The following is a 26,876-nucleotide window of genomic DNA, read 5'->3' on the forward strand; positions in this document are numbered from 1 at the left end:
TGGGGGTGCTTTATTTGACAGGGGGCCCTCTGGGTCTCACTGTCCTTCTTGTCCTCTGCAGCCCTGGGCTGGCTAAGGCAAGGGAGAGAGGGGCAGGTTATCTGCTCCAGACTGGGTCCCACCTGAGAAGGGTCCACCGCCATCAGAGGCTCTGTCAGGCCAGGCCTAACAACCTCTGGGGCAGTTCCATCATCAGGGGTAAGATCAGTTCCCTGAGGAGGCTGATCCTGTCCTAAAGTCTGGTGAGGGGGAGATTTCTCTTCCTCCTCCATGCTCTCAGTTTGTGTGGAGTTATCCATCATTTCAGGCTTCACAACACACATATCAGTTTGAGTTTGGGCTGTGGCCATCACAGCCCCACCAACCTTTTCAGGAGGAGACTCAGTTTGGGTTTCTGCTGTTATCATAACAGCTTTGCTATTCTGTTCAGGAAGGGCTTTTGCTAAAGATGGGGCAGAGAGTTTCTCCGCCCTACCAACCTTTTCAGGAAGGACATCTTGAATTGGGGCTGTAGCCATTACAGCCCCACTAACCTTTCCATTGGAATTCACCATTCTAGAATGGGTTTCCTGTTCAACCTCAGCCCATGCTGAGATCTCCAAGTCATTACCAAGTAGGCAGTCTACAGGCAAGTTTGGTGACACTGCCACTCTCTTTGGGCCAATGACACCTCCCCAGCTGAGACTTACTACTGCCATGGGATGATTTGTTTGGATTCCATCAATGTTTGTAACCTGGTATGTGGCACCAGGTAAAAGTTGCTTAGAGGGGACTATGCCATCAGCCACCATGGTGATGCTAGCCCCTGTGTCTCTAAAAGCCTCAACTTTCAAACCATTGATGATGGGTTCTTGTCTATACTTGCTCAAAGTATTTGGGCAAGCAGAGAAGTTGGCAAACCCCATGCCAGTTTCATAAACAAGATCATTGGGTGATGGGGACCTGGATAGGCCAGGGTCCACCTGAGCTCCAACAGTAAACCCACCCAGATTCCTGGGTGTGCTTCCACTTCCTGGGGGATTACTGCTGACAGTAACAGGAGGTGTGGAGGCTGGCTTGGGAGGTATATTTTCTTTATTGTTATTCTTGGGACAACAGCTGTCTGTTTTGTAATGCCCCACCTGTTTACAGGGATAACAATAAGGCTTTTTCTCAGTTGAAGAAGTGTCTTGGGACCCACCCCCATTCTTGGAGTTTTGGGGCCCTGGGGAAGTCTTTTCTTTATTTTTATCCCCACCCTTATCTTGAGGCTTGGTAGACTCCTTCTTCTGGTTACTGTCCTGATTCTTAGGCCTAATCCTGGTTCTGACCCATTTGTCTGCCTTCTTTCCCAATTCTTGGGGAGAGGTCAGATCAGAGTCTACCAGGTGCTGGTGTAAGAGCTGGTTCTGACAATTACTTAGGATCTGCTCCCTCATAATCAAATTATACAATCCTGTAAAGTCATGTACTTTGCTGCCATGTAGCCAACCCTCCAGAGCCTTAGTAGCACAATCTACAAAATCAGTCCAGTCCTGAGTCTGTGTCTTCTGGGTATCTCTGAACTTCAACCTGTACTGTTCAGTGGTTAAGCCAAACCCATCTATCAGAACACTCTTCAGGACTTTGTAATTGTTTGCATCCTCATGTCTAACAGTGAGGAGCTTATCTCTCCCTTTCTCTGAAAAGGAGTACCATAAGATTGCTGCCCACTGTTCCTCAGGAACCTGCTGTACCATGCAGGCTCTCTCAAGAGCAGTCATCCATTTGTGGATGTCATCCCCTTCTTTGAAGGGGGCCACAATTTTAGTCAGGTTTCTATTGTCATAGGCCCTGTCTTTTTCTCTTGGAAAATTGCTGCCACCAGTGACATCTAAGCCACTTAATTTCTGCTCTCTTGCCAAGGCAAGTTTAGCTTGAGCTAAGGTAAGCTTAGCTTGACTCAGGGCTACCTCCTCTCTCTCTATCTGGAGTCTGACAGCCCTCATTCTAGCCCTATGCTCAGCTTTCTGAGAAGCACTCATGCCTCTCTCTGATTCTCTGGAGGCACTAGAAAGATGAGAGTCCCCTGAGGGAGATCTCACTCTTCTGTTGCCTGGGAGAATCACATGTTGGGTTCTGGGGAGGTGCTGGCCCTCTCCATTCCCCAGTAGGTCCAAGTTGGCCTGGCTAAGCCTACCAACTGGAACCTGGCTACCCTGATCCTGTACTTCTAAGTCCTCAACCTCTGAGTCCTCATCCAAGTCATCATCATCCTCCTCTTCAGGGGGATCAACTACAGGGGGGTTCCCTGTGTCTAGGGAAGCCGCTTTTGCCTTCTCTAAGTCATCCTGTTCTAGGATTTCTACCAGGATTAGGCAGGTGGGGCTTCTGCCCCTTTTTAACCCTCTTGCTTTGCACAAGGCAATCAAGTCTCTGCGGGTTAGTTTGTCATATCCAAAAGTTGCCTGGGTAGGGTCAACTGTCACAGGACTAGACCCTGAGGCCTTTCCTGTGTCAGACATGGTTACTAGTGAGGTGTAAGTGGTGCACTTACCTACACTAAGTGTTTTCCTACTGGACCTTGCTAGTGAGTTGTAGTCAGGGGTGTGCTACTCCCTTCAACCTACAACTACTAAGTTCAGTAGAACTTAATATGCTAAGCTTTTGATTTTATATGTACCTAGAGGTACTTGATGTGATCTTTCAATTTGATATAAAGATTGCAATGGTAAAACAACAGCAAGCTCAAATCCGCACCGCTGCTCACCAATGTGAGAAGTTGGCCTGATAGGTGATGTTTCCAATTCTGGAACCACCTGTTATCAGACCAAACAATCCCTTATGGTGTCTGGTTGTAAGTCAACCTTATTAGACAAGCTATCCTAGGGGTAGCATGGACTAAGCAGCCTAAAGGCTTAACTTAAGAGGTCGTGTTAAGCGAGCTGTTTTACCACATACAATCCTGTAGTACCAAATGAAAGGACACCACACAAGTATATATTATAAAAATATATGTATTTATTACTAAAAACAATCCCCAGTATTCTTTATGAATAAAGGGGCACAAGCGTTAAATCAAAAGCACTGTTTAAACATACAAAGTTGCACAATTATGGATGAGGGCAGGGGGCCACTCAAACCATATACTAAACAAGTGGTATAAGAGATGCCACTCGAGCAGTGGTTAGGCCTAGGGCCTAGGGAATCGCTGGGAGCAGTCAGGACAAGCAATGCTGAAGTCGGGAATGGCCCTCGGGATTCGGGAGAGGTGCGGAAAGCGCACGCATGCACCAATGTTAACCAATGGTGCGTAAAAGTTGTAAAGTTAAAGTTTAAGGACACTTCCGCTGAACCTAGAGGAACAAAACTTAACACACAGACCCTAGAGATGTGCACCAGTGTGGGAACACCGGCGGAGCAAAGTTACCTCACCCACAGGAAGTGGGTGCACAGGGTCGAAGAGGCGTCGGGTTTTGACACGCAGGTTCTTGGCGCTTGAAGCTGAAGACGCTGCAGGCGATGTGAAGGAGAAGTGTCCGGTGGATCCAAGGGTGGATCTGAAGTGGTGAAGACCTGAAAGCAGAGGGGACAGTGTTCAAAGTCACTGGCCAGTGACCACCGTGGAACCAGATTGGAACCAGGCAAAGTCGGGTGCAAACAGGTGATGAGGTGTTGCTTCTCTCTGCAGCCACGTGGACACGAAGAGGTCAAGGACGTCCAGGAGTCGATCACAAGCTGTCCCTCAAAGGCTCTAGCTGATGGCGGTGTCGGCAACTCGATTGAAGCAAACAAGCCTTGGCTAATGCAAGCCATGGGGAAAGTGAAAAAGGCTTATTACTCGGACCAGCAAGGTCAGAGCGGGTACTCCTTTCTACAGGAGCGAGGGCAGGTCTGGAGCAACTAGACTCACAGTGTAAATCGTAGGTTTCGTCGCCAAGATGGCCGCTGACCACGTGACAAGCGGCCGGGATGGCGAGTCGAGTGGCACAAAGCAAAAGGGCCCCACGCAGATCGTGGAGATGCTGGAGGGCTGATCTTTGGTGCAAATGCTGCTCGATTGTGGGGCTTCTCAAACCCCAAAGCACAGAGTCGAGGGTGCCTCGGGTGCTGCGCAGTCAGCGTCTCGGGGGTCTTTCAAGATGTCCGCTCCCACGTCTCTCGGTGCCTCCACGGGTCCCTTCTTTGTAGGGACTGTGGATCGGGCTGGGAGAAGTCTGGGAAGCTGGGTCTTGTCAGGCTCTGCACTCGGGCTCCGGCGGGAGGCAGCGGCAAAGCAGACGTCGAGGTGCTGGGTGGTGCCTGTGTTCACAGGGTGGCCCCTCCTAGGCCACAAGGGAGATTCTCTTCAGTCTTCTATCATCAGAATGTCGAAGTCCAGTCGTCTTCTTAGTTTAAAGGTGATTTCAGGATGATCTGCTGTGCTAGGGCACTGCTCCCACTCTTATTCCAATCTGAGGGGTGGATCTCCTGCTAGGTCCCTCCCTATGGGTGGGACCAGGAAGGGGGGTGGTTACACCCCCTTTCCTTTGTCCAGGTCTCACTGGAGCTGGGGCTGGGCTGCCCCAGAACCGGTTTGACCGGATTATGCAAGGGGAAGCCTTGTGCTCCCCAGGCACTGTCTGGTTTCTTTCAAACCTCCCTGCTACAATACACTATCTCCTGTCTGGAGGGCGGTGACACCCTCCTGTGACAGGAAACCCTTTGTCCAGGACCCATTTGGTCGAGTTTCAGTCAACTGCAGGGGTCCAGACATTTGTCTGTGGCAGAGGCATCCATTTTGTGGATCTTAAGGTCTTTGGAGAAATCAACCGCATTAAAGCAAAGTAACATGTCTTACCCCTCTAGAGGGGTGGAATGCCATCCCCGTTGCCAGAACTGGCGAGGGGATAGTATTCCAAATCGTATGACACCTTACACGACATGTTTTGATAAAGCCAAACCAAAGTTGCTATATAACCGCGAGGATTATAAGGCACTTAAGAGTATATGGTATGGCCTTATCCTGAAACAGCTTAGGGAGTTGTTCCCGACAGCTGCAGACAGGCTCAGCTCATGCTAGAGCTCCATCTCACATTAAACCACGCACTCTGCCTCCAGGATTGATGAGGCCTTCCATAGGAGTGGCTCACAGGTTAATATGTGTCCAGATATAGGTTTAGATATAGGTATACTATATCTAAGCAAGGGGTGATTACACCACCTTACCCCAGCTGAGTGATCAGCCAGTTGTGTCAATTTAAGAACCAGCCAGGGGTGGCAAAAGATATGCTGCAGCCCCTGGTAGGCCTTGGTGGCTCCTATGCCCTGGGCACCTATAGTGCATTATACAGGGGCTGACAAGGAGTCCATTTCCAATTGTGGTATGTACCTAGGGTACATGGAATCCATTTTACAGAGAGAGCAGATGGCCTGGGGCCCTGATTAGCAGGGAACCAGGTCAACTAAGTCAAAAAACCAGCTAAACACAGGCAAAAAATCTGGGGTAACCATAGTCAGGTAGCCACCTTCCTACAGTGCTTGAAGCTGAAAGGGCTGCAGGCGGGTTAAAGATGAAGTGTCCGGTGGAGTCCAAGGGTGGACTCAAGTTGTAGAGTACCTGAAAGCAGAGGGGACAGAGTCTGGGTCACTCAGCAGTGACCAGGGTGGAACCAGGACGGAACCAGGCAATGTCGGGCGCAATCAGGTGGTCGTCGAGGAGCTTCTCTCCGCTGTCACGTGGGCTCTGGGGCATCTGCGACGTCCAGGAGCAGGTCACGATCTGTCCCACGCAGGCTCTCACCGTCGGTGCAGTCGGCTTCAAGTTTGGAGCAAACAAGCCTTGGCAAGAGCAATCCACGCGGGATCGGAAGATTGCTTCTCACTCGGACCAGGAAGGTCAGAGTCGGGGCTCCTTTTCAGGGGAGCTGGTGTAGATCTGGAGCAACCAGATTCACGAGTCTTCTTAGGTAGTTCGTCGGCACAGGGACCACAAGCCAGCTGGCAAGTGACCGGGCCAACGCGTTGAGCCAAATAGTGCCAAAGGGCCCCACGCAGCACTCGTCGAGTGTGGAGGGCTGAACTTCGGCTCAGGAGTAGCTCAGGGTGGGGGCTTCTCAAACCCCGGTGCACAGCTTCGAGGGTCACTCGTGGGCTGCACGGTCAGCGTCTCGTGGTCAATTCAAGATGGCGTGCCCACGGTTCCGGTCGCCTCCACGGGTCTCAGCTTTGCAGGGACTGTGGATCGGGCTGTTAGAAGGCAGGCAGGCTTGATCTCGTCGATCTCAGTCGCTCGAGTTCCGGCGGGAACTGCAACTAAGTAGATGTCGAGGGCTGGATGGTGCCTGCTGCTGCAGGGTGGTCACTCCTTGACCACAAGGGAGATTCTTCGGGCTTCCACGTTGAGATGGAGGGCGAAGGGTCCAGAATTTCGTTTCAAATGTTTCTTCCAGGAAATCTGATGTGCATTAGCACTGCTCCCACTCTTATTCGAATCTGGGGGGCGTGATTACCTGCTAGGTCCCCTCCTATGGGTGGGACCCAGGAAGTGGGTGGATACACCCCCTTCCTTTGATCCAGGCCGCCCTGGCACGAGGGCTGGAGTGCCCCAGAACCGGTTTGGCCGGATTATGCAAGGGGCAGCCTTGTGCGCCCCAAGCAGTGTCTGGTTTCTTTCAAACCTCCCTGCTACAATACACTATCTCCTGTCTGGAGGGCGGTGACACCCTCCTGTGACAGGAAACCCTTTGTCCAGGACCCATTTGGTTGAGTTTCAGTCAACTGCAGGGGTCCAGTGTAGGAAGGTGGCTACCTGACTATGGTTACCCCAGATTTTTTGCCTGTGTTTAGCTGGTTTTTTGACTTAGTTGACCTGGTTCCCTGCTAATCAGGGCCCCAGGCCATCTGCTCTCTCTGTAAAATGGATTCCATGTACCCTAGGTACATACCAATTGGAAATGGACTCCTTGTCAGCCCCTGTAGAATGCACTATAGGTGCACAGGGCACAGGAGCCACTAAGGCCTACCAGGGGCTGCAGCATATCTTTTGCCACCCCTGGCTGGTTCTTAAATTGACACAACTGGCTGATCACTCAGCTGGGGTAAGGTGGTGTACACACCCCTTGCTTAGATATAGTATACCTATGTCTAAACCTGTGAGAAGTTGGCCTGGTAGGGGATGTTTCCAATTCTGGAACCACCTACTACCTGACCAAACAATCCCTTATGGTGTCTGGTTGTAAGTCAACCTTATTAGACAAGCTATCCTAGGGGTAGCATGGACTAAGCAGCCTAAAGGCTTAACTTAAGAGGTCGTGTTAAGCGAGCTGTTTTACCACATACAATCCTGTAATACCAAATGAAAGGACACCACACAAGTATATATTATAAAAATATATGTGTTTATTACTAAAAACAATCCCCAGTATTCTTTATGAATAAAGGGGCACAAGCGTTAAATCAAAAGCACTGTTTAAACATACAAAGTTGCACAATTATGGATGAGGGCAGGGGGCCACTCAAACCATATACTAAACAAGTGGTATAAGAGGTGCCACTCGAGCAGTGGTTAGGCCTAGGGCCTAGGGAATCGCTGGGAGCAGTCAGGACAAGCAATGCTGAAGTCGGGAATGGCCCTCGGGATTCGGGAGATGTGCGGAAAGCGCACGCACGCACCAATGTTAACCAATGGTGCGTAAAAGTTGTAAAGTTAAAGTTAAAGGACACTTCCGCTGAACCTAGAGGAACAAAACTTAACACACAGACCCTAGAGGTGTGCACCAGTGTGGGAACACCGGCGGAGCAAAGTTACCTCACCCACAGGAAGTGGGTGCACAGGGTCGAAGTGGCGTCGGGTTTTGACTCGCAGGCTCTTGGTGCTTGAAGCTGAAAGGGCTGCAGGCGGGTTAAAGATGAAGTGTCCGGTGGAGTCCAAGGGTGGACTCAAGTTGTAGAGTACCTGAAAGCAGAGAGGACAGAGTCTGGGTCACTCAGCAGTGACCAGGGTGGAACCAGGACGGAACCAGGCAATGTCGGGCGCAATCAGGTGGTCGTCGAGGAGCTTCTCTCCGCTGTCACGTGGGCTCTGGGGCATCTGCGACGTCCAGGAGCAGGTCACGATCTGTCCCACGCAGGCTCTCACCGTCGGTGCAGTCGGCTTCCGGTTTGGAGCCAACAAGCCTTGGTAAGAGCAATCCACGCGGGATCGGAAGATTGCTTCTCACTCGGACCAGGAAGGTCAGAGTCGGGGCTCCTTTTCAGGGGAGCTGGTGTGGATCTGGAGCAACCAGAATCACAAGTCTTCTTAGGTAGTTCGTCGGCACAGGGACCACAAGCCAGCTGGCAAGTGACCGGGCCAACGCGTTGAGCCAAATAGTGCCAAAGGGCCCCACGCAGCACTCGTCGAGTGTGGAGGGCTGAACTTCGGCTCAGGAGTAGCTCAGGGTGAGGGCTTCTCAAACCCCGGTGCACAGCTTCGAGGGTCACTCGTGGGCTGCACGGTCAGCGTCTCGTGGTCAATTCAAGATGGCGTGCCCCTCGCTTCCGGTCGCCTCCACGGGTCTCAGCTTTGCAGGGACTGTGGATCGGGCTGTTAGAAGCTGGGCAGGCTTGATCTCGTTGATCTCAGTCGCTCGAGTTCCGGCGGGAACTGCAACTAAGTAGACGTCGAGGGCTGGATGGTGCCTGCTGCTGCAGGGTGGTCACTCCTTGACCACAAGGGAGATTCTTCGGGCTTCCACGTTGAAATGGGAGTCCAAGGGTCCAGAGTTTCGTTTCTAATGTTTCTTCCAGGAAATCTGATGTGCATTGGCACTGCTCCCACTCTTATTTCAATCTTGGGGGCGTGATTACCTGCTAGGTCCACCCCTATGGGTGGAACCCAGGAAGTGGGTGGATACACCCCCTTCCTTTGATCCAGGCCGCCCTGGCACGAGGGCTGGAGTGCCCCAGAACCGGTTTGGCCGGATTATGCAAGGGGCAGCCTTGTGCGCCCCAGGCAGTGTCTGGTTTCTTTCAAACCTCCCTGCTACAATACACTATCGCCTGTCTGGAGGGCGGTGACACCCTCCTGTGACAGGAAACCCTTTGTCCAGGACCCATTTGGTTGAGTTTCGGTCGACTGCAGGGGTCCAGACATTTGTCTGTGGCAGAGGCATCCATTTTGTGGATCTTAAGGCCTTTGGAGAAATCAACCGCATTAAAGTAAAGTAACATGTCTTACCCCTCTAGAGGGGTGGAATGCCATCCCCGTCGCCAGAACTGGCGAGGGGATGGTATTCCAGAGCGTATGACACCTTACACGACATGTTTTGATAAAGCCAAACCAAAGTTGCTAAATAACCGCGAGGATTATAAGGCACTTAATAGTATATGGTATGGCATTATCCTGAAACAGCTTAGGGATTTGTTCCCGACGGCTGCAGACAGGCTCAGCTCATGCTAGAGCTCCATCTCACATAAAACCATGCACTCAGCCTCCAGGATTGATGAGGCCTTCTAAAGGAGTGGCTCACAGGTTTACATGTGTCCAGATATAGGTTTAGATATAGATATACTATACCTAAGCAAGGGGTGTTTACACCACCTTACCCCAGCTGAGTGATCAGCCAGTTGTGTCAATTTAAGAACCAGCCAGGGGTGGCAAAAGATATGCTGCAGCCCCTGGTAGGCCTTGGTGGCCCCTATGCCCTGTGCACCTATAGTGCATTATACAGGGGCTGACAAGGAGTCCATTTCCAATTGTGGTATGTACCTAGGGTACATGGAATCCATTTTACAGAGAGAGCAGATGGCCTGGGGCCCTGATTAGCAGGGAACCAGGTCAACTAAGTCAAAAAACCAGCTAAACACAGGCAAAAAATCCGGGGTAACCATAGTCAGGTAGCCACCTTCCTACATAACCCCCCCCCCCCAAACGAAAGGAGATAAGGCTATCCTTGGCCAGGTAAGCCTATATTGCCTGAGTGGCCATATAAGGAAGTACCTGCACTAGCATGGGTACCCCCTGTCTCATGGTCCACTAAGCAGTCCCTCACCCTTGGGGTATTAGAGGGTCTCCACCATAGGGAATCACTACCTTGGGTGTGTTTATGCAAAGTTAAAGGCTGGTTTGGATATGGAGTATTGAAGAGAGGCCCTACTAATTTAGGGCTTAGCTTCCTCCAATTATCTTCCACCATGTGTGCCTTTCTCTCTTTAACTGAGTTGCGCTGTGCTCTCAGGGTCAACCTCTGGCTACCTAAAGCTGGAGGCTGGGTCCCTCTGTTTGGCTTGCTGGAGGGACAGTTCAGGTTTGGGCCCCTTGGGTCCCAGGTTTGGCTGTGCCCAACAGAATCCATCTGTGGGAGGTCCCTAACTGTTTTTAAGGGGGCTCCCTCAGGAGTTTTTAAAGTTTTCACCTTACTAGGGCTACTAATTTTGGTGCACCTAATCTTTTGATGGGGGTGCTTTACTTGACAGGGGGCCCTCTGGGTCTCACTGTCCTTCTTGTCCTCTGCAGCCCTGGGCTGGCTAAGGCAAGGTAGAGAGGGGCAGGTTACCTGCTCCAGACTGGGTCCCACCTGAGAAGGGTCCACTGACATCAGAGGTTCTGTCAGGCTAGGCCCAACCACCTCTGGGGCAGTTCCTTCATCAGGGGTAAGATCAGTTCCCTGAGGAGGCTGATCCTGTCCTAAAGTCTGGTGAGGGGGAGATTTCTCTTCCTCCTCCATGCTCTCAGTTTGTGTGGAGTTATCCATCATTTCAGGTTTCACAACACACGTGTCAGTTTGAGTTTGGGCTGTGGCCATCACAGCCCCACCAACCTTTTCAGGAGGAGACTCAGTTTGGGGTACGGCTGTTATCATAACAGCTTTGCTATTCTGTTCAGGAAGAGCTTTTGCTAAAGATGGGGCAGAGAGTTTCTCAGCCCTACCAACCTTTTCAGGAAGGACATCTTGAATTGGGGCTGTAGCCATTACAGCCCCACTAACCTTTCCATTGGAATTCACCATTCTAGAATGGGTTTCCTGTTCAACCTCAGCCCAGGCTGAGATCTCCAAATCATTACCAAGTAGGCAGTCTACAGGCAAGTTTGGTGACACTGCCACTCTCTTTGGGCCAATGACACCTCCCCAGCTGAGACTTACTACTGCCATGGGATGATTTGTTTGGATTCCATCAATGTTTGTAACCTGGTATGTGGCACCAGGTAAAAGTTGCTTAGAGGGGACTATGCCATCAGCCACCATGGTGATGCTAGCCCCTGTGTCTCTAAAAGCCTCAACTTTCAAACCATTGATGATGGGTTCTTGTCTATACTTGCTCAAAGTATTTGGGCAAGCAGAGAAGTTGGCAAACCCCATGCCAGTTTCATAAACAAGATCATTGGGTGATGGGGACCTGGATAGGCCAGGGTCCACCTGAGCTCCAACAGTAAACCCACCCAGATTCCTGGGTGTGCTTCCACTTCCTGGGGGATTACTGCTGACAGTAACAGGAGGTGTGGAAGCTGGCTTGGGAGGTATATTTTCTTTATTGTTATTCTTGGGACAACAGCTGTCTGTTTTGTAATGCCCCACCTGTTTACAGGGATAACAATAAGGCTTTTTCTCAGTTGAAGAAGTGTCTTGGGACCCACCCCCATTCTTGGAGTTTTGGGGCCCTGGGGAAGTCTTTTCTTTATTTTTATCCCCACCCTTATCTTGAGGCTTGGTAGACTCCTTCTTCTGGTTACTGTCCTGATTCTTAGGCCTAATCCTGGTTCTGACCCATTTGTCTGCCTTCTTTCCCAATTCTTGGGGAGAGGTCAGATCAGAGTCCACCAGGTGCTGGTGTAAGAGCTGGTTCTGACAATTACTTAGGATCTGCTCCCTCATAATCAAATTATACAACCCTGTAAAGTAAGCATGGGCGTAAAATCCGTTACGCTCGCGGATTTTTCGTATTTTCGGGGAATCCGCAATCCGCGAACTCTCGCGGATGCGGCGAGAATACGCAAAATCCGCGCGAAGCGGATTTTTTGTTTGTGTTCGCACTGCTCGCGCTGCTCGCGGTCCGCGGCGCGGGCAGGAACAATCTCGCACTAGCGAAAGTACAAAAATTACTTAGTAAAGGAAGTGGCCCAGTCTCCAACTTCCTGTTCCTGTCCAGCAAGCTTCTCCCATAGGGGTGGGGTGAAGGAAGTGCCCCAGTCTCCAACTTCCTGTTCCTGTCCAGCAAGCTCCTCCATTTCCTGGCCACTTTTCGATCATTCTTGACTGGGAAGGATTACTTTTTGTGGTTGCTGCTGGATATTTGGATTTGAGGCTTTTTGGATTAATTTTGGATTCGAATTTTGATTTCACAAAGAAGTAAGTTGATGTTGTTTGTTTGTGGTGATTTTTGTGTGTGTTTTTTTTTCCGACTTTTTGGGGGGAAAATCTGCAAGTTCGCGAGCTGAGGATGTTTTTGCTTGTGTTCGCACTGCTCGTGTCCCGCGCAGCAACAATCTCGCACTCGCGAAATTGTAAAAATTACAATTCTGCTGCACATGAATTGAAAACCACCAGGCTTATTTATGGGTGCATGGATGATACAACTGTTTTGTTGAAATTATTTTTGTTAACATGATTCTGTGCTCTGATGTCATCCATTATGCCCAGGGGGGCCCAGAATCGGTCTGTTCGCGGATTTTGTGGGTTTTTGCCACGTTCGCGCCGTGAAGCAACAATCTCGCACTCGCGAAATTGTAAAAAATGCAATTTTGCACCGGAAAACCACCAGCAGGCAGCATAAGCCTTCTGAAAATGGATGGATGGCATTGGATTGTGGTGATTTGATTTGTGTTGTGTGTTTTCACTTTTTGGAGTAGGGGTTGGGTGCTGGCTATGTTGGTGGTGGCCATTTTGAGGCATGGTCCTGGCCATGTGGATGGGGGGGTCAAGCGGCCATTTTGAAGGCAGGCAGTGAGCTATGAGACATAGGCCTACACCCATTGTGCCTTGCTTTCACCCATGGTGCCCAGGCGGAGTCAGGGGTACATGAAAGCACAACCCTCTGTGTGTGTGCTCTCTTGGATCATTGTTAAATTCCTGTTTCCCAAAAATTTAGCAAATCCTAATTATGAAAATTCCATATTGTGTGGTGTGCACGTGTGTATTCATAAATGCCTACTTGCTAACTGTTTATTCAAGCGCTAGATATGCAACATTTATATTTACTGATGTTCCTCTGTCTTCATTTGCGTTTAGGTGCACAAAACTACGCATCATCATTGAGCATCAGTGCCAGGAAGAAGTGCTGCTGCGGCCTGTTGTTAAGACATCTGAAGAAGATGGCTCCAAAAAGAGGTGCCCGTAGGTCCTCTTCCAAGAAAGATGTCTCTACTAAGGAGAAGAAGAAGCAAGTGGCACCACTTACCAAGGCGACTGGTTGCTCAACCAAGACATTTTTTGGGCAACAACAACCAAAAAAACAAAGGCCCACCATGAGTGCTGCACAGGTAGCCTGTTTAGTTGTTGAATCACCAACGACCAGTGATGTTGGATCATCGCAAGAAAGTAGCAGCACGCCATCAACACAGGTTTTAACTCATCTCACAAGTACTATTCAACAACCGAAGCCGCAACAACAACTGCATGGGCTACTAGTACAAGCAGAAGTACATGCGCAAGGAGCTGTCCGAGAAGGAGCTGTCCGAGAAGGAGCTGTCCGAGAAGGAGAAGGCCGAGAAGGAGAAGGCCGAGAAGGAGAAGGCCGAGAAGGAGAAGGCCGAGAAGGAGAAGGCCGAGAAGGAGAAGGCCGAGAAGGAGAAGGCCGAGAAGGAGAGGTCCATGGAGACTTGCAAGTAGAGGTCAGTGAAGATGGCCATGGAGCGGTGCAAGTTCCCACAATGGTTGTTCTTCCAGAAGTAGGGGCACAGGAGGAAATTGACTTTGGAGCCGGGGTATCATGTCAGGAAGACGAAGCCACTCCTCCTGATGATTCATTTTCTCCCAGCTCCCCAGCAAGGAAAAGATCAAGGAGGATGTGTAGAAGTTCCTCTTCAAGCCCCGCTCCATCAGACGATGATCTGGATCTGGATTGGCAACCATCTCCGATGTCTGAGAGGGAGGCACACCATGAGCTGCGAAAGGTATCAAATGTTAAAAGGAAGGGCCCCGGAAAGCTTATACTTATGGATCCGAACGTCGGACTTGATGAAGTGGTGCATTCTGATGTTGTTGAAGAGGATGACAGCAATGACCTAGTCATCACACATGTCAGTCCAGCCACACCGGCCATGCAGCAGACAGACATTTACACCCTATCCCGACGTCATGCTGAGCGTGACCCTGGCGACGTGCCACTGGTAGCACCACCAACGCAGTCAAGTAGTACCACAAGTTCAACAAAACCTACAGCTCCCATATTTTCTCCCCGGAGGGGGACTCCATCCCGCTCGACTCCCTCAAGTAAGGTTGCTGCAATAATTGCACAACCCAGTAGATGTCTGCAAGGCTCATCCACCACTGCTTCATCTGGCATTGGCAGCAGTATCACCTCGTGCGGCAAAACCAGAAGTTTCCAGTCCCCAGTTTGGAACTTTTTTAGTGTCCATGAAAAATATGATAACATAGCCGTTTGTTGCATTTGTAAGACTAGAGTTAGCCGTGGTAAGACTGGTACCAACTATGGAACCGGAGGCCAGATAGGTCATCTTGAAAGAAAGCACGCTGTCGAATGGTTTCCGCACCTAGCAAACGTCAAGGGAAAGCGATCCCAAAGGGCAAGTGGCCAAAATATACCCATAGTAGGTGTTTCATCTGAAGATGATGGGGAGGTAGAAGAAGCGTCAGACATGTGTCCGGTTGCACCCAGTACCCCTTGCAGCATCACACCCTCCGTAACACATAGCAGGCACACTGAGAGTCTGGGAGACACACCAATGCGGAAAATGTCAACACTGATCAGAAGTGGGTCGAAGAAGGCATCCGCATCATCCCGTAAATTTGTCCAGCGCACCATTTCAGGCATGTTCTCCTCAGATGCGCAATTTCAACACAACCACCCAACTGTACGCCTCTATAACACTAAGCTGGCAAAAATGCTAGCGGTGGACCTTCTCCCTTTTTCGTTTGTCGAATGTGTGGGTTTCCTTGAACTCGTGGCAACATTGGCCCCTAAATGGAAGGTTCCTAGCCGGTACTATTTTGCCAGGGTTGCTGTTCCAGCACTACACAAAGAGGTGCTTGAGTTGGTGGGGGCAGCTTTGCAGAAGAGTGCTGTTCACACTATACACCTGACAACAGACATGTGGACCAGTTGCCAAGCCCTTGATTACATGTGCATCACTGCACACTGGGTCTCTTTTTCAGGGGTTATTAAACAGATAAATGCAGGTGGTGATTTGGTCGAGATTTTTAAGGGTGCTCGTAAACATGCAACATTAGCCATGTTTGGCATGGAGAAAAGTCATACTGCAGTCAACATTTTGGCTGACTTTAACAAAAAGGTCTTGAAATGGCTGCGCCCAAGAAATTGCAAGGTTGGTTATGTTTCTACAGATAATGGCAGGAATGTAGTTAAGGCCATGGAGGACGGTTTCTATATCAGAGTGCCGTGTTTGGCGCACTGTATCAACCTTGTTGTGCAAAATTTTTTGAAAAAAGAACTTGCAGTCGACAAAACACTGACCATCTGCAGAAGAATATGCACACATTTCAACCATTCTTTTAAGGCCCGGAAGGAGCTGAGGCGCAAGCAAAATGAACGTAGAATGCCAGTGAAAGCACTTATCCAGGAGGTAGCAACACGTTGGAACTCAACCTTCTACATGCTTGAGCGTCTGCATGAGCTGTTTCCAGTAGTCAATGAGTATTTCTACAACCTGGGTGGTGATACGACAGGAATGATGCTAGCGGTGGAGCAATGGCAGCTAGTTAAAAGCCTGACAGACATGCTTCGGCCTTTTGAGGTCTTCACGCGTGACGTGAGCAGGGAGGACTGTTCTTTGAGCAAAGCTATCCCACTGTTGCTGAAGCTCGAGCACCAAGTCAAGGTGGTGTCTTCACAATTAAAGGACGTTGGAAAGAACGAAGCACATGAGTTGGCGCAGAGATTATTACAATGCCTAGTTAGCAATGAACGGCTTGTAAATATCAAGAAACAACAGCACTACATTTGTGCTACTATTCTGGATCCACGTTACAAAAAGCCATTGTTTGGCAAAGTAATAATTCCTTTTGAAACATCGGATGTTACAGAGTACAAAGGTTGGCTAGCTCAGTCAGCCATTCGTTTTGAAATAGAACGGAAGGAAACTGTAGGAGAAGACAGTACTACTAGTGAATCAGCAGGCGATCAGGCGTCCCAAAAAAGCACTTCACCATCTGTGCCTGTGGCAGAAGTGAGTGACTTTCCCTCTGAGCCGTTAACCACACCAGCAACCGTATCATCTGCACCAGGCACATGCGATATGTCTGAAGCGAGTTGGCTAACTCAGCTAGGGTTTCCTGGTCCTAGAAAGGACACAGAAGTGCAAAGTACAGGAATCCGGGAGGACATTCTTTCAATGGTGCAGGCCTATCTGGATGACTCAACAGAGGTCAATATTACTGAGGACCCATTGGCGTATTGGCATGGGAAAAGAAAAATATGGCGAGAGCTCACCAACCTGGCTATCAATTACTTGTCTTGCCCACTCGCAAGCGTGTCTTCAGAACGTGTTTTTAGTTCTGCTGGTGGCATTGTGACTTCCAAAAGGTCCCGCCTCTTGCCCGCAAATGTGGAGCGGCTCACCTTGATAAAGATGAACCAGCACTTCATACCACCAGATTACAGAGTACGAGAATGCACGCAGGAAGAAGAGGACACCGCCCTACCCGAGGAAAGTTCTCCTCAGTTACCAGAAGTAACCCCGACTGATGATTTAGCAGAGTATGAGGACGAGTTCTGCTTCCCTGACAGCGAGTTCTGAAAATGACTCAATCAATCATTCATTAATTGTAAATAGTCCTCCTTATTCACTTTTATTCCTGTATGTCTGTCTTTCTTTAGCAAGTGCTTCATCACATTCCCAACAAAACTGTAATCACCCAATCAAACAACAAGCACATCAGCAGAACTGTCTTGATTTTGATGCAGCAGCATTCCACCGGTTCACAACAGTTAGTTGACAAGAACTCAGTCCTGGTCGTCTATCCTGAGTCCTCCTCCTCCAGACTCACCCTATCCATTACCCATAATGCTGATGCCTGGATTCTGCACAATGAAGAAATGAAGAAATGAAGGAGCCAGCCCTCAAACACAAATTACAGGTAAGATAAGCTTTTGGATGGGAGGTAGTATAAAGGAGTATTCGGAGAGGCGAGAGAGTGACAGTGGTACTAGCAGCAAAGTCCTAGGGCTCTTGAATTAACAAAGTCTGTGACAGGCATTTACTTAGGAAAAAATGTGGCCTATTGCACGTGAACGTGTAGGCGTTCTATTGCTCGCTTGCCTGTCTCAGGGGTGCTGTCTCTGGGGTTTCTAGGTTTTAGGGTTGTGTCAGCACCGCTACCACATTTCTAATGTTGATTGCTTTTGATTTGCAGAAAATCCACGCCGGGAAACTCCAGTTGTGGCCCTGCTGCAGAACGCGTTAGGACTCTGTGAATTCCAGGTGGAGCCAGCCCTCAAACACAAATTACAGGTAAGATAAGCTTTTGGATGGGAGGTAGTATAATGGAGTATTCGGAGAGGCGAGAGAGTGACAGTGGTACTAGCAGCAAAGTCCTAGGGCTCTTGAATTGACAAAGTCTGTGACAGGCATTTACTTAGGAAAACATTTGGCCTATTGCACGTGAACCAACACGATGACAGTGTTCTGTTAAATGAAATTACTGCAAAACCACCACCCACCCAGCTCAAAAGTAGTAAAAAAACAGGTATGCTCAGATAAAGTTTGAAAAAGTATATTTATATCCCTAACAAAATAATCTCCCGCAAGACCCTCCCTAACCCCAACAAATAGTCCTCAAAAGTCCCCAAAAAACCCAACTCCCAATTCCCACCCCCCAAAAGTCTCAAAAAAAGGGGCAAGGGACACTCTATGGATGCAAGCTGGTAAGTTTGGCCTCCAGGGCATCATGCTTTAGGGCCAGGGCATCATATTTTTCTTGGAGGATGGCTTGCTCTAGGCGGAGGCCCTCCACCACATTTTGAAATTTGTGCCATTTCTGGACCTCCGCCTCTAGGTCTGACACTCTGCGGAGTGCACGGCGCAAGCGACCTTTAACAGTGCTGCGAGGTGCAGCTTTTGCTGCTCGGCGGTGGCGTCTTCCGGCACGGCTCCGGTTCGCTGGAGCACTGTGCTTACCGGCAGAACGTGGGGTAACAGAGGAGGATGTAGACGATGTTAAGTTGGATGCACTGGAGTGCGTGTCATCCCCCTCGAGTTCCACCAGTCGCCGATATTCCGCAACAGTTGCTTCCAGCCTCCGTTGCCGGGCCAGTACAGCCAGCATACTCCTCGTTGGTTTGGAGGTTTTAGTATTGCCAACTATATGAAGAAAGAAAGACATAATCTGTAAGCAATGCTCTTTAGGAATATGATTAACACAAAATGATTCAGCAGGAAGTTGTGTCACAGTACAACTAGCAACTAGCCAGGGCAGTACAAAACTATTCAGGCCAGTATCATGGGCGTCCGCAGGGAGGGGCGCTTGAATCACCATTTCCCTTCCCACAACTCTCTTGTATCCTTGGTTTGGTGCTCTTTCATATGAAAGAGATCTGGCAGAAGTGAGTGATTTTTCCTCTGAGCCGTTAACCACACCAGCAACCGTATCATCTGCACCAGGCCCAGGCGATATGTCTGTTTCCCTCCCTCTCTCTCTCTCTCTCTCTCTCTCTCTCTCTCTCTCTCTCTGTCTCACTCTTTCTGTCTCCCTTTGTCTCCCTCTACCTCGCTGTCTCTCTCTCTCTGTCTCCCTCCCTCACCCTCCCTCTGGCTCCCTCCCTCTCTATCTCTCCTTCTGTCTTCCTCTCTCTCTGTCTCTGCCTCTATCTGTCTTTCGGTCCCAGCCTGCTGTAATTACCATATTGTAATTTGTCACTGGGCCACCACTGGATACACATCATATCCTATCTAAGAGTCAGATAGTACCATGATCCAGCTTACCTGTACTCGCCACCGCCACTGTCTCCTGCCTCACAGTCTGTACTTGTTCTTGGTCCGACTCCTCCCCAGATTGACCCTCGGACTCCGAGTCAATGATGACCACATCCGAGCTGGCCCCGCCACCAGATGTTCCACCTACAAAGTAGATTTAAGAATGTTAGATTACACCACTCCACTAGTATTTGGACTATGAATGAAAAAATGTGAAAACAACTGAAAAAGTAATTGACTGTCTACTGTAGTCTAAAGTAAATGTCCCTCCTTCCAGGGAAAGCTGTTGTCTTGCTTAATTTTTTTGTCACAATTGTTGAATGCTTGCTTAATTTTTTAACACACATTATTTTTCTCTGAACAGACAGAAACTGGACTTCTAATGACAAGAGAGGAACATCAACTTGAAACCAGGTGAAAGCTCGGCTCGACCACAAGAAATGTGTACCATTCCAGAACTCATCAAATCAGCACCAAGCACTTTTCCATTTCCAACTAACTTTATTTTAATATATGTGTTTACTTAAACTTTTAATAAAGCTTTTAAACTTGAATTGACTCTGTAGTTTTTCCTCTAGAGAGTCCGGACTAGAGTGACTGAGCGAAAAGTTTTGCAATTTTTGGAAGGAGGAATCTGTGCTGCTGACACTACCAGGTTTATTTATACAGTGTGCCAAACACGCCCCTCTGAAATATTATTACTCTGGTCTTTGGTGTCCATAGTTCGGTTTGTGGAGAATTGTCCCTGCAACAGTAGGATTATTGATTTTGCTCCTATCTAAACACTATTTCAAAACAATTAAATTAGGAATGCTTGGACAACAATAGGTCCTCTATATTTAAAAGAAAACTTACTGGGGCCAGCAAAGGAGCACTCGCCGCCCTGGCCTGCATCCTCCTCCTTTGGAGCCACTGCTGCAGCAGATTTTTCGGTCCGCTTGCCCCTGGGCGGACCTAACGTACAACATGAAAGAAATAACAGAAAACATTGATGATTGCTGCTTGCCGATGTCCTTGTCAACCAAATCAAACATTTAGAAAGAACAAGAACCTACTATTTCATCCAAAAAGAGGGCTACAAAGGAAGGACTGCACCTGAGCCTCTACTCTAGGGGCAGATTTACAAGCCCCTTGCAGCTCTTCTGCTCCATTCTTGCGTCAATTTTGTGACGCAGCGCCACAAGAGAGGCGCCATGGTGTGGCGTATATTAACAACGTGGCGCATATGGGAGATGCATCCCATTCTAAAACCCTGCGCCATTAGGGAGCGTTCCAGCGCAAGGGAGGGCGTTCCTGCGAAGGAACGCATGCTAAAAGTGGCTATGGGGAATATATAAAATTTCAATCAGTCATTTAGGACAATGCTTATTAATGCTTAACGCTTCGGTGACGTTTTGGGACCATGGTGTGCCGCATTGTAAATACGGCGCACCATGGGTGGTGCTGCCGTGCCACACACTTTGCAGGGATGCGCAGGTAATTGCTAATCTGACACTTACGGGCATACTTACGAGTTCTGAGCTGCACACCTCCAGATGTGCACCAGAACAAATACGTAACACAAAAATAACCTTGCGTCACGGCAGATGCGCCGCTATTACAATGCGGCAAACCCTGGCGCAAGGGTAGGCAGATGCGTAACGCATCTCGTGACGAAATAGGGGCGCATCTCTAGAGTCGCTTCGCGGGCGCAATGCAACTATAGCAGTGCTCAGGGCTGCCCAATACTCTACATACCGCATCAGTCCTTACGCCTGCTTCAAGCAAGCAGGCATAAAGAATTGACATAGCAGCGTCGCGGAAGTGCCTGCGTTAAATCTTGTAGATTTCACGCAGGCACTTTTGCGAGGCACACATCTGCCTGACCGGCACCACCCACCCCCCACTCCCCCCCTGCGTGGGAACGCACCCATTGAGGCGCAGGCCCAGGCATTCACGTGGCGCATCTCCTTAGATGCATCACGTTGTGCATGACTCGCAGGGATGCGCCACGTTTACGTCGCTGTGCATCAGGTAAGGCAGTGTAAACGTGGAACAAGGGGCTTGTAAATCTGCCCCTTTGTGTCTAGCATTACGCAGTTCTGTAACATACACTCATACTCAGCCCAATTAAATGAACACAAAATAGATAACAAATAAGCAGTGGCACCGGCACAGAGAAGGAGAACAGTGCACATGAAATGCACAGAAGATTTTGAAATATTAATGAAAAAATTGCTACTACTACTCACCAAGACCGGGGACCTCCACTCCCAGCACGTCTAGCAGGTCACGCTCTCGGTCAAGGATGTCGGTCCAGCGGTTGGTGACCTGATTGTAGGTGCGCTGGACCCCCGTGATCTTAAAAAGGGCCCGGCACACCTGCGCCCACCGCTTCCGTCGCTCCTGGCTGTTGGTGTAACCAGCAGCAATCCTGCCGCCTGCCGCGATGGTCCTGGGGAGACGGCGCTGCACGTAAAAAACAAGTGCGCCCACCTCCTCAGGGCTGAAAATCTCCCGAGGCACCACCATTTCCGCCCTCAATCGACCACACGGGAGCCGGGCACGGGCTGCGGTGCCCGTCTTGGGCAGCTTCACAGCTGTCTTGACCATGTTCTTGTTCTGGGCAGGTGTGAGCAGTAAAGAAGAGACAAAATGAAAAAAAATAAGAGTAGGGAAGAAGGAAAGTAAAAGTTTAAAAAAGTAGTTCAAAAGTAAACAAAAATAGCCTAAAACACAAAAATATAGATCTAGAAAAATACAGGGATAGAAAATAAGTTAAATAGATCAAAAAAATAGTAAAACAAGCAAAGGATGGCAGAGATATAGAGAGGATAGAAACACCATACCCAGACACATAGGAATGAATGAAAAACAAGATGGCGGCCCGATCACGCGCGAGTAAGTAAGTTCGCACGCGATTTCTCTCGCGAACTCGTGCGAACTTGTATTCGCAAGGCGCGAGTCGGGCGAGATTACACTTAGCGGGCGGAAACGGAAATACGTCACGCAAACAAAATGGCGGCGCCCATACTCAACCTTGAGGTAACTCGCACGAGTTCGCGGCTTCCACGGGCGAGTTCGCACTACGACGCGCCCCGCGAATAGGGCGAAATTACCGAAAAACGAGTTTTGCAAAAGCAAAACGAACGAGCAGGTGCAAAAGTTCGAGCTATTCATTTGTAACCATTTACCTGTAGTGCTTCCTGAAGGGGCCCTCCAGAATCCGGTTGCCTACTTGCAACTATTGTGTGACCCTGCTCTATCAGTCACAGAATAGTTACAAGTATGCCATTGCATCCTGTTAAAAAAAATTATTTACTTTGCATTTGCAACAAAAAGGAAAGGGAGCAGACAAGCAGGTGCCAGCCTTCATTAATGTCAGTTGGGGCAGGGCAGGTGTTGTTGTTTGCAAAACTTAAGGCACTTAGCAGGTGTTTGTTCACTCAGTGGTCAATCAGAGGGTGTTGTGATGACACTGAGGGTGGCATGGGTGTGCCAGCCAGAGGGTGGCATGGGTGAACCAGAGTGCCAGTGTTGACAGAGGATGGCAGTGCTTTGCTTTGCCCCAATAATGTACACTGGTGAACTAGAGGGTGATGTGATGACACAGAGGGTGACATGGGTGAGCCAGAGGGTGGCATGGGTGACCAAAGAGAGTGCCAGTGGTGACAGAGAGTGGCAGTGATGAAGAAAGCTTAGCAAACAGACTGGGCACGTACAAACAACAAGTTCGCTAAACTGGCGACCCGACAAGTAAGTTCGCAATTTGCGAAATAGTACAAAACCCTCGCGAACTTGCAGAAACCCGTGCGAACACACACACCCCCAAAAAATCCGCTAATCCGCGAGAATTCGCGGATTTCGCGTATTTTCGCAATCCGCGAATACGCAAATCCGCAAATTCGCGGATCGCGAATCCGCAAAATCCGCCCATGCTTACTGTAAAGTCATGTACTTTGCTGCCATGTAGCCAACCCTCCAGAGCCTTAGTAGCACAATCTACAAAATCAGTCCAGTCCTGAGTCTGTGTCTTCTGGGTATCTCTGAACTTCGACCTGTACTGTTCAGTGGTTAAGCCAAACCCATCTATCAGAACACTCTTCAGGACTTTGTAATTGTTTGCATCCTCATGTCTAACAGTGAGGAGCTAATCTCTCCCTTTCTCTGAAAAGGAGTACCATAAGATTGCTGCCCACTGTTCCTCAGGAACCTGCTGTACCATGCAGGCTCTCTCAAGAGCAGTCATCCACTTGTGGATGTCATCCCCTTCCTTGTAGGGGGGCACAATCTTTGTCAGGTTTCTACTATCATAGGACCTGGGTTTCTCTTTAGGAATATTGCTGCCACCAGTGGCGCCTAAGCCACACAATTTCTGCTCTCTTGCCAAGGCAAGTTTAGCTTGAGCTAAGGTGAGTCTAGCTTGACTCAGGGCTACCTCCTCTCTCTCTATCTGGAGTTTGACAGCCCTCATTCTAGCCCTATGCTCAGCTTTCTGAGAAGCACTCATGCCTCTCTCTGATTCTCTGGAGGCACTAGAAATATGAGAGTCCCCTGAGGGAGATCTCACTCTTCTGTTGCCTGGGAGAATCACATGTTGGGTTCTGGGGAGGGGCTGGCCCTCTCCATTCCCCAGTAGGTCCAAGTTGGCCTGGCTAAGCCTACCAACTGGAACCTGGCTACCCTGATCCTGTACTTCTAAGTCCTCAACATCTGAGTCCTCATCCAAGTCATCATCATCCTCCTCTTCAGGGGGATCAACTGCAGGGGGGTTCCCTCCAGTTCCTGTGTCTAGGGAAGCTGCTTTTGCCTTCTCTAAGTCATCCTGTTCTAGGATTTCTACCAGGATTAGGCAGGTGGGGCTTCTGCCCCTTTTTAACCCTCTTGCTTTGCACAAGGCAATCAAGTCTCTGCGGGTTAACTTGTCATATCCAAAAGTTGCCTGGGTAGGGTCAACTGTCACAGGACTAGACCCTGAGGCCTTTCCTGTGTCAGACATGGTTACTAGTGAGGTGTAAGTGGTGCACTTACCTACACTAAGTGTTTTCCTACTGGACCTTGCTAGTGAGTTGTAGTCAGGGGTGTGCTACTCCCTTCAACCTACAACTACTAAGTTCAGTAGAACTTAATATGCTAAGCTTTTGATTTTATATGTACCTAGAGGTACTTGATGTGATCTTTCAATTTGATATAAAGATTGCAATGGTAAAACAACAGCAAGCTCAAATCCGCACCGCTGCTCACCAATGTGAGAAGTTGGCCTGGTAGGGGATGTTTCCAATTCTGGAACCACCTACTACCTGACCAAACAATCCCTTATGGTGTCTGGTTGTAAGTCAACCTTATTAGACAAGCTATCCTAGGGGTAGCATGGACTAAGCAGCCTAAAGGCTTAACTTAAGAGGTTGTGTTAAGCGAGCTGTTTTACCACATACAATCCTGTAATACCAAATGAAAGGACACCACACAAGTATATATTATAAAAATATATGTGTTTATTACTAAAAACAATCCCCAGTATTCTTTATGAATAAAGGGGCACAAGCGTTAAATCAAAAGCACTGTTTAAACATACAAAGTTGCACAATTATGGATGAGGGCAGGGGGCCACTCAAACCATATACTAAACAAGTGGTATAAGAGGTGCCACTCGAGCAGTGGTTAGGCCTAGGGCCTAGGGAATCGCTGGGAGCAGTCAGGACAAGCAATGCTGAAGTCGGGAATGGCCCTCGGGATTCGGGAGATGTGCGGAAAGCGCACGCACGCACCAATGTTAACCAATGGTGCGTAAAAGTTGTAAAGTTAAAGTTAAAGGACACTTCCGCTGAACCTAGAGGAACAAAACTTAACACACAGACCCTAGAGGTGTGCACCAGTGTGGGAACACCGGCGGAGCAAAGTTACCTCACCCACAGGAAGTGGGTGCACAGGGTCGAAGTGGCGTCGGGTTTTGACTCGCAGGCTCTTGGTGCTTGAAGCTGAAAGGGCTGCAGGCGGGTTAAAGATGAAGTGTCCGGTGGAGTCCAAGGGTGGACTCAAGTTGTAGAGTACCTGAAAGCAGAGGGGACAGAGTCTGGGTCACTCAGCAGTGACCAGGGTGGAACCAGGACGGAACCAGGCAATGTCGGGCGCAATCAGGTGGTCGTCGAGGAGCTTCTCTCCGCTGTCACGTGGGCTCTGGGGCATCTGCGACGTCCAGGAGCAGGTCACGATCTGTCCCACGCAGGCTCTCACTGTCGGTGCAGTCGGCTTCCGGTTTGGAGCCAACAAGCCTTGGTAAGAGCAATCCACGTGGGATCGGAAGATTGCTTCTCACTCGGACCAGGAAGGTCAGAGTCGGGGCTCCTTTTCAGGGGAGCTGGTGTGGATCTGGAGCAACCAGAATCACAAGTCTTCTTAGGTAGTTCGTCGGCACAGGGACCACAAGCCAGCTGGCAAGTGACCGGGCCAACACGTTGAGCCAAATAGTGCCAAAGGGCCCGACGCAGCACTCGTCGAGTGTGGAGGGCTGAACTTCGGCTCAGGAGTAGCTCAGGGTGGGGGCTTCTCAAACCCCAGTGCACAGCTTCGAGGGTCACTCGTGGGCTGCACGGTCAGCGTCTCGTGGTCAATTCAAGATGGCGTGCCCCTCGCTTCCGGTCGCCTCCACGGGTCTCAGCTTTGCAGGGACTGTGGATCGGGCTGTTAGAAGCTGGGCAGGCTTGATCTCGTCGATCTCAGTTGCTCGAGTTCCGGCGGGAACTGCAACTAAGTAGACGTCGAGGGCTGGATGGTGCCTGCTGCTGCAGGGTGGTCACTCCTTGACCACAAGGGAGATTCTTCGGGCTTCCACGTTGAAATGGGAGTCCAAGGGTCCAGAGTTTCGTTTCTAATGTTTCTTCCAGGAAATCTGATGTGCATTGGCACTGCTCCCACTCTTATTCCAATCTGGGGGGCGTGATTACCTGCTAGGTCCACCCCTATGGGTGGAACCCAGGAAGTGGGTGGATACACCCCCTTCCTTTGATCCAGGCCGCCCTGGCACGAGGGCTGGAGTGCCCCAGAACCGGTTTGGCCGGATTATTCAAGGGGCAGCCTTGTGCGCCCCAGGCAGTGTCTGGTTTCTTTCAAACCTCCCTGCTACAATACACTATCTCCTGTCTGGAGGGCGGTGACACCCTGGAAACCCTTTGTCCAGGACCCATTTGGTTGAGTTTCGGTCGACTGCAGGGGTCCAGACATTTGTCTGTGGCAGAGGCATCCATTTTGTGGATCTTAAGGCCTTTGGAGAAATCAACCGCATTAAAGTAAAGTAACATGTCTTACCCCTCTAGAGGGGTGGAATGCCATCCCCGTCGCCAGAACTGGCGAGGGGATGGTATTCCAAAGCGTATCACACCTTACACGACATGTTTTGATAAAGCCAAACCAAAGTTGCTAAATAACCGCGAGGATTATAAGGCACTTAATAGTATATGGTATGGCATTATCCTGAAACAGCTTAGGGATTTGTTCCCGACGGCTGCAGACAGGCTCAGCTCATGCTAGAGCTCCATCTCACATAAAACCACGCACTCAGCCTCCAGGATTGATGAGGCCTTCTATAGGAGTGGCTCACAGGTTTACATGTGTCCAGATATAGGTTTAGATATAGATATACTATACCTAAGCAAGGGGTGTTTACACCACCTTACCCCAGCTGAGTGATCAGCCAGTTGTGTCAATTTAAGAACCAGCCAGGGGTGGCAAAAGATATGCTGCAGCCCCTGGTAGGCCTTGGTGGCCCCTATGCCCTGTGCACCTATAGTGCATTATACAGGGGCTGACAAGGAGTCCATTTCCAATTGTGGTATGTACCTAGGGTACATGGAATCCATTTTACAGAGAGAGC

The sequence above is a fragment of the Lissotriton helveticus genome, chromosome 1_2 (genome assembly GCF_964261635.1).
Source record: "Lissotriton helveticus chromosome 1_2, aLisHel1.1, whole genome shotgun sequence".
Classification (NCBI taxonomy): domain Eukaryota; kingdom Metazoa; phylum Chordata; class Amphibia; order Caudata; family Salamandridae; genus Lissotriton; species Lissotriton helveticus.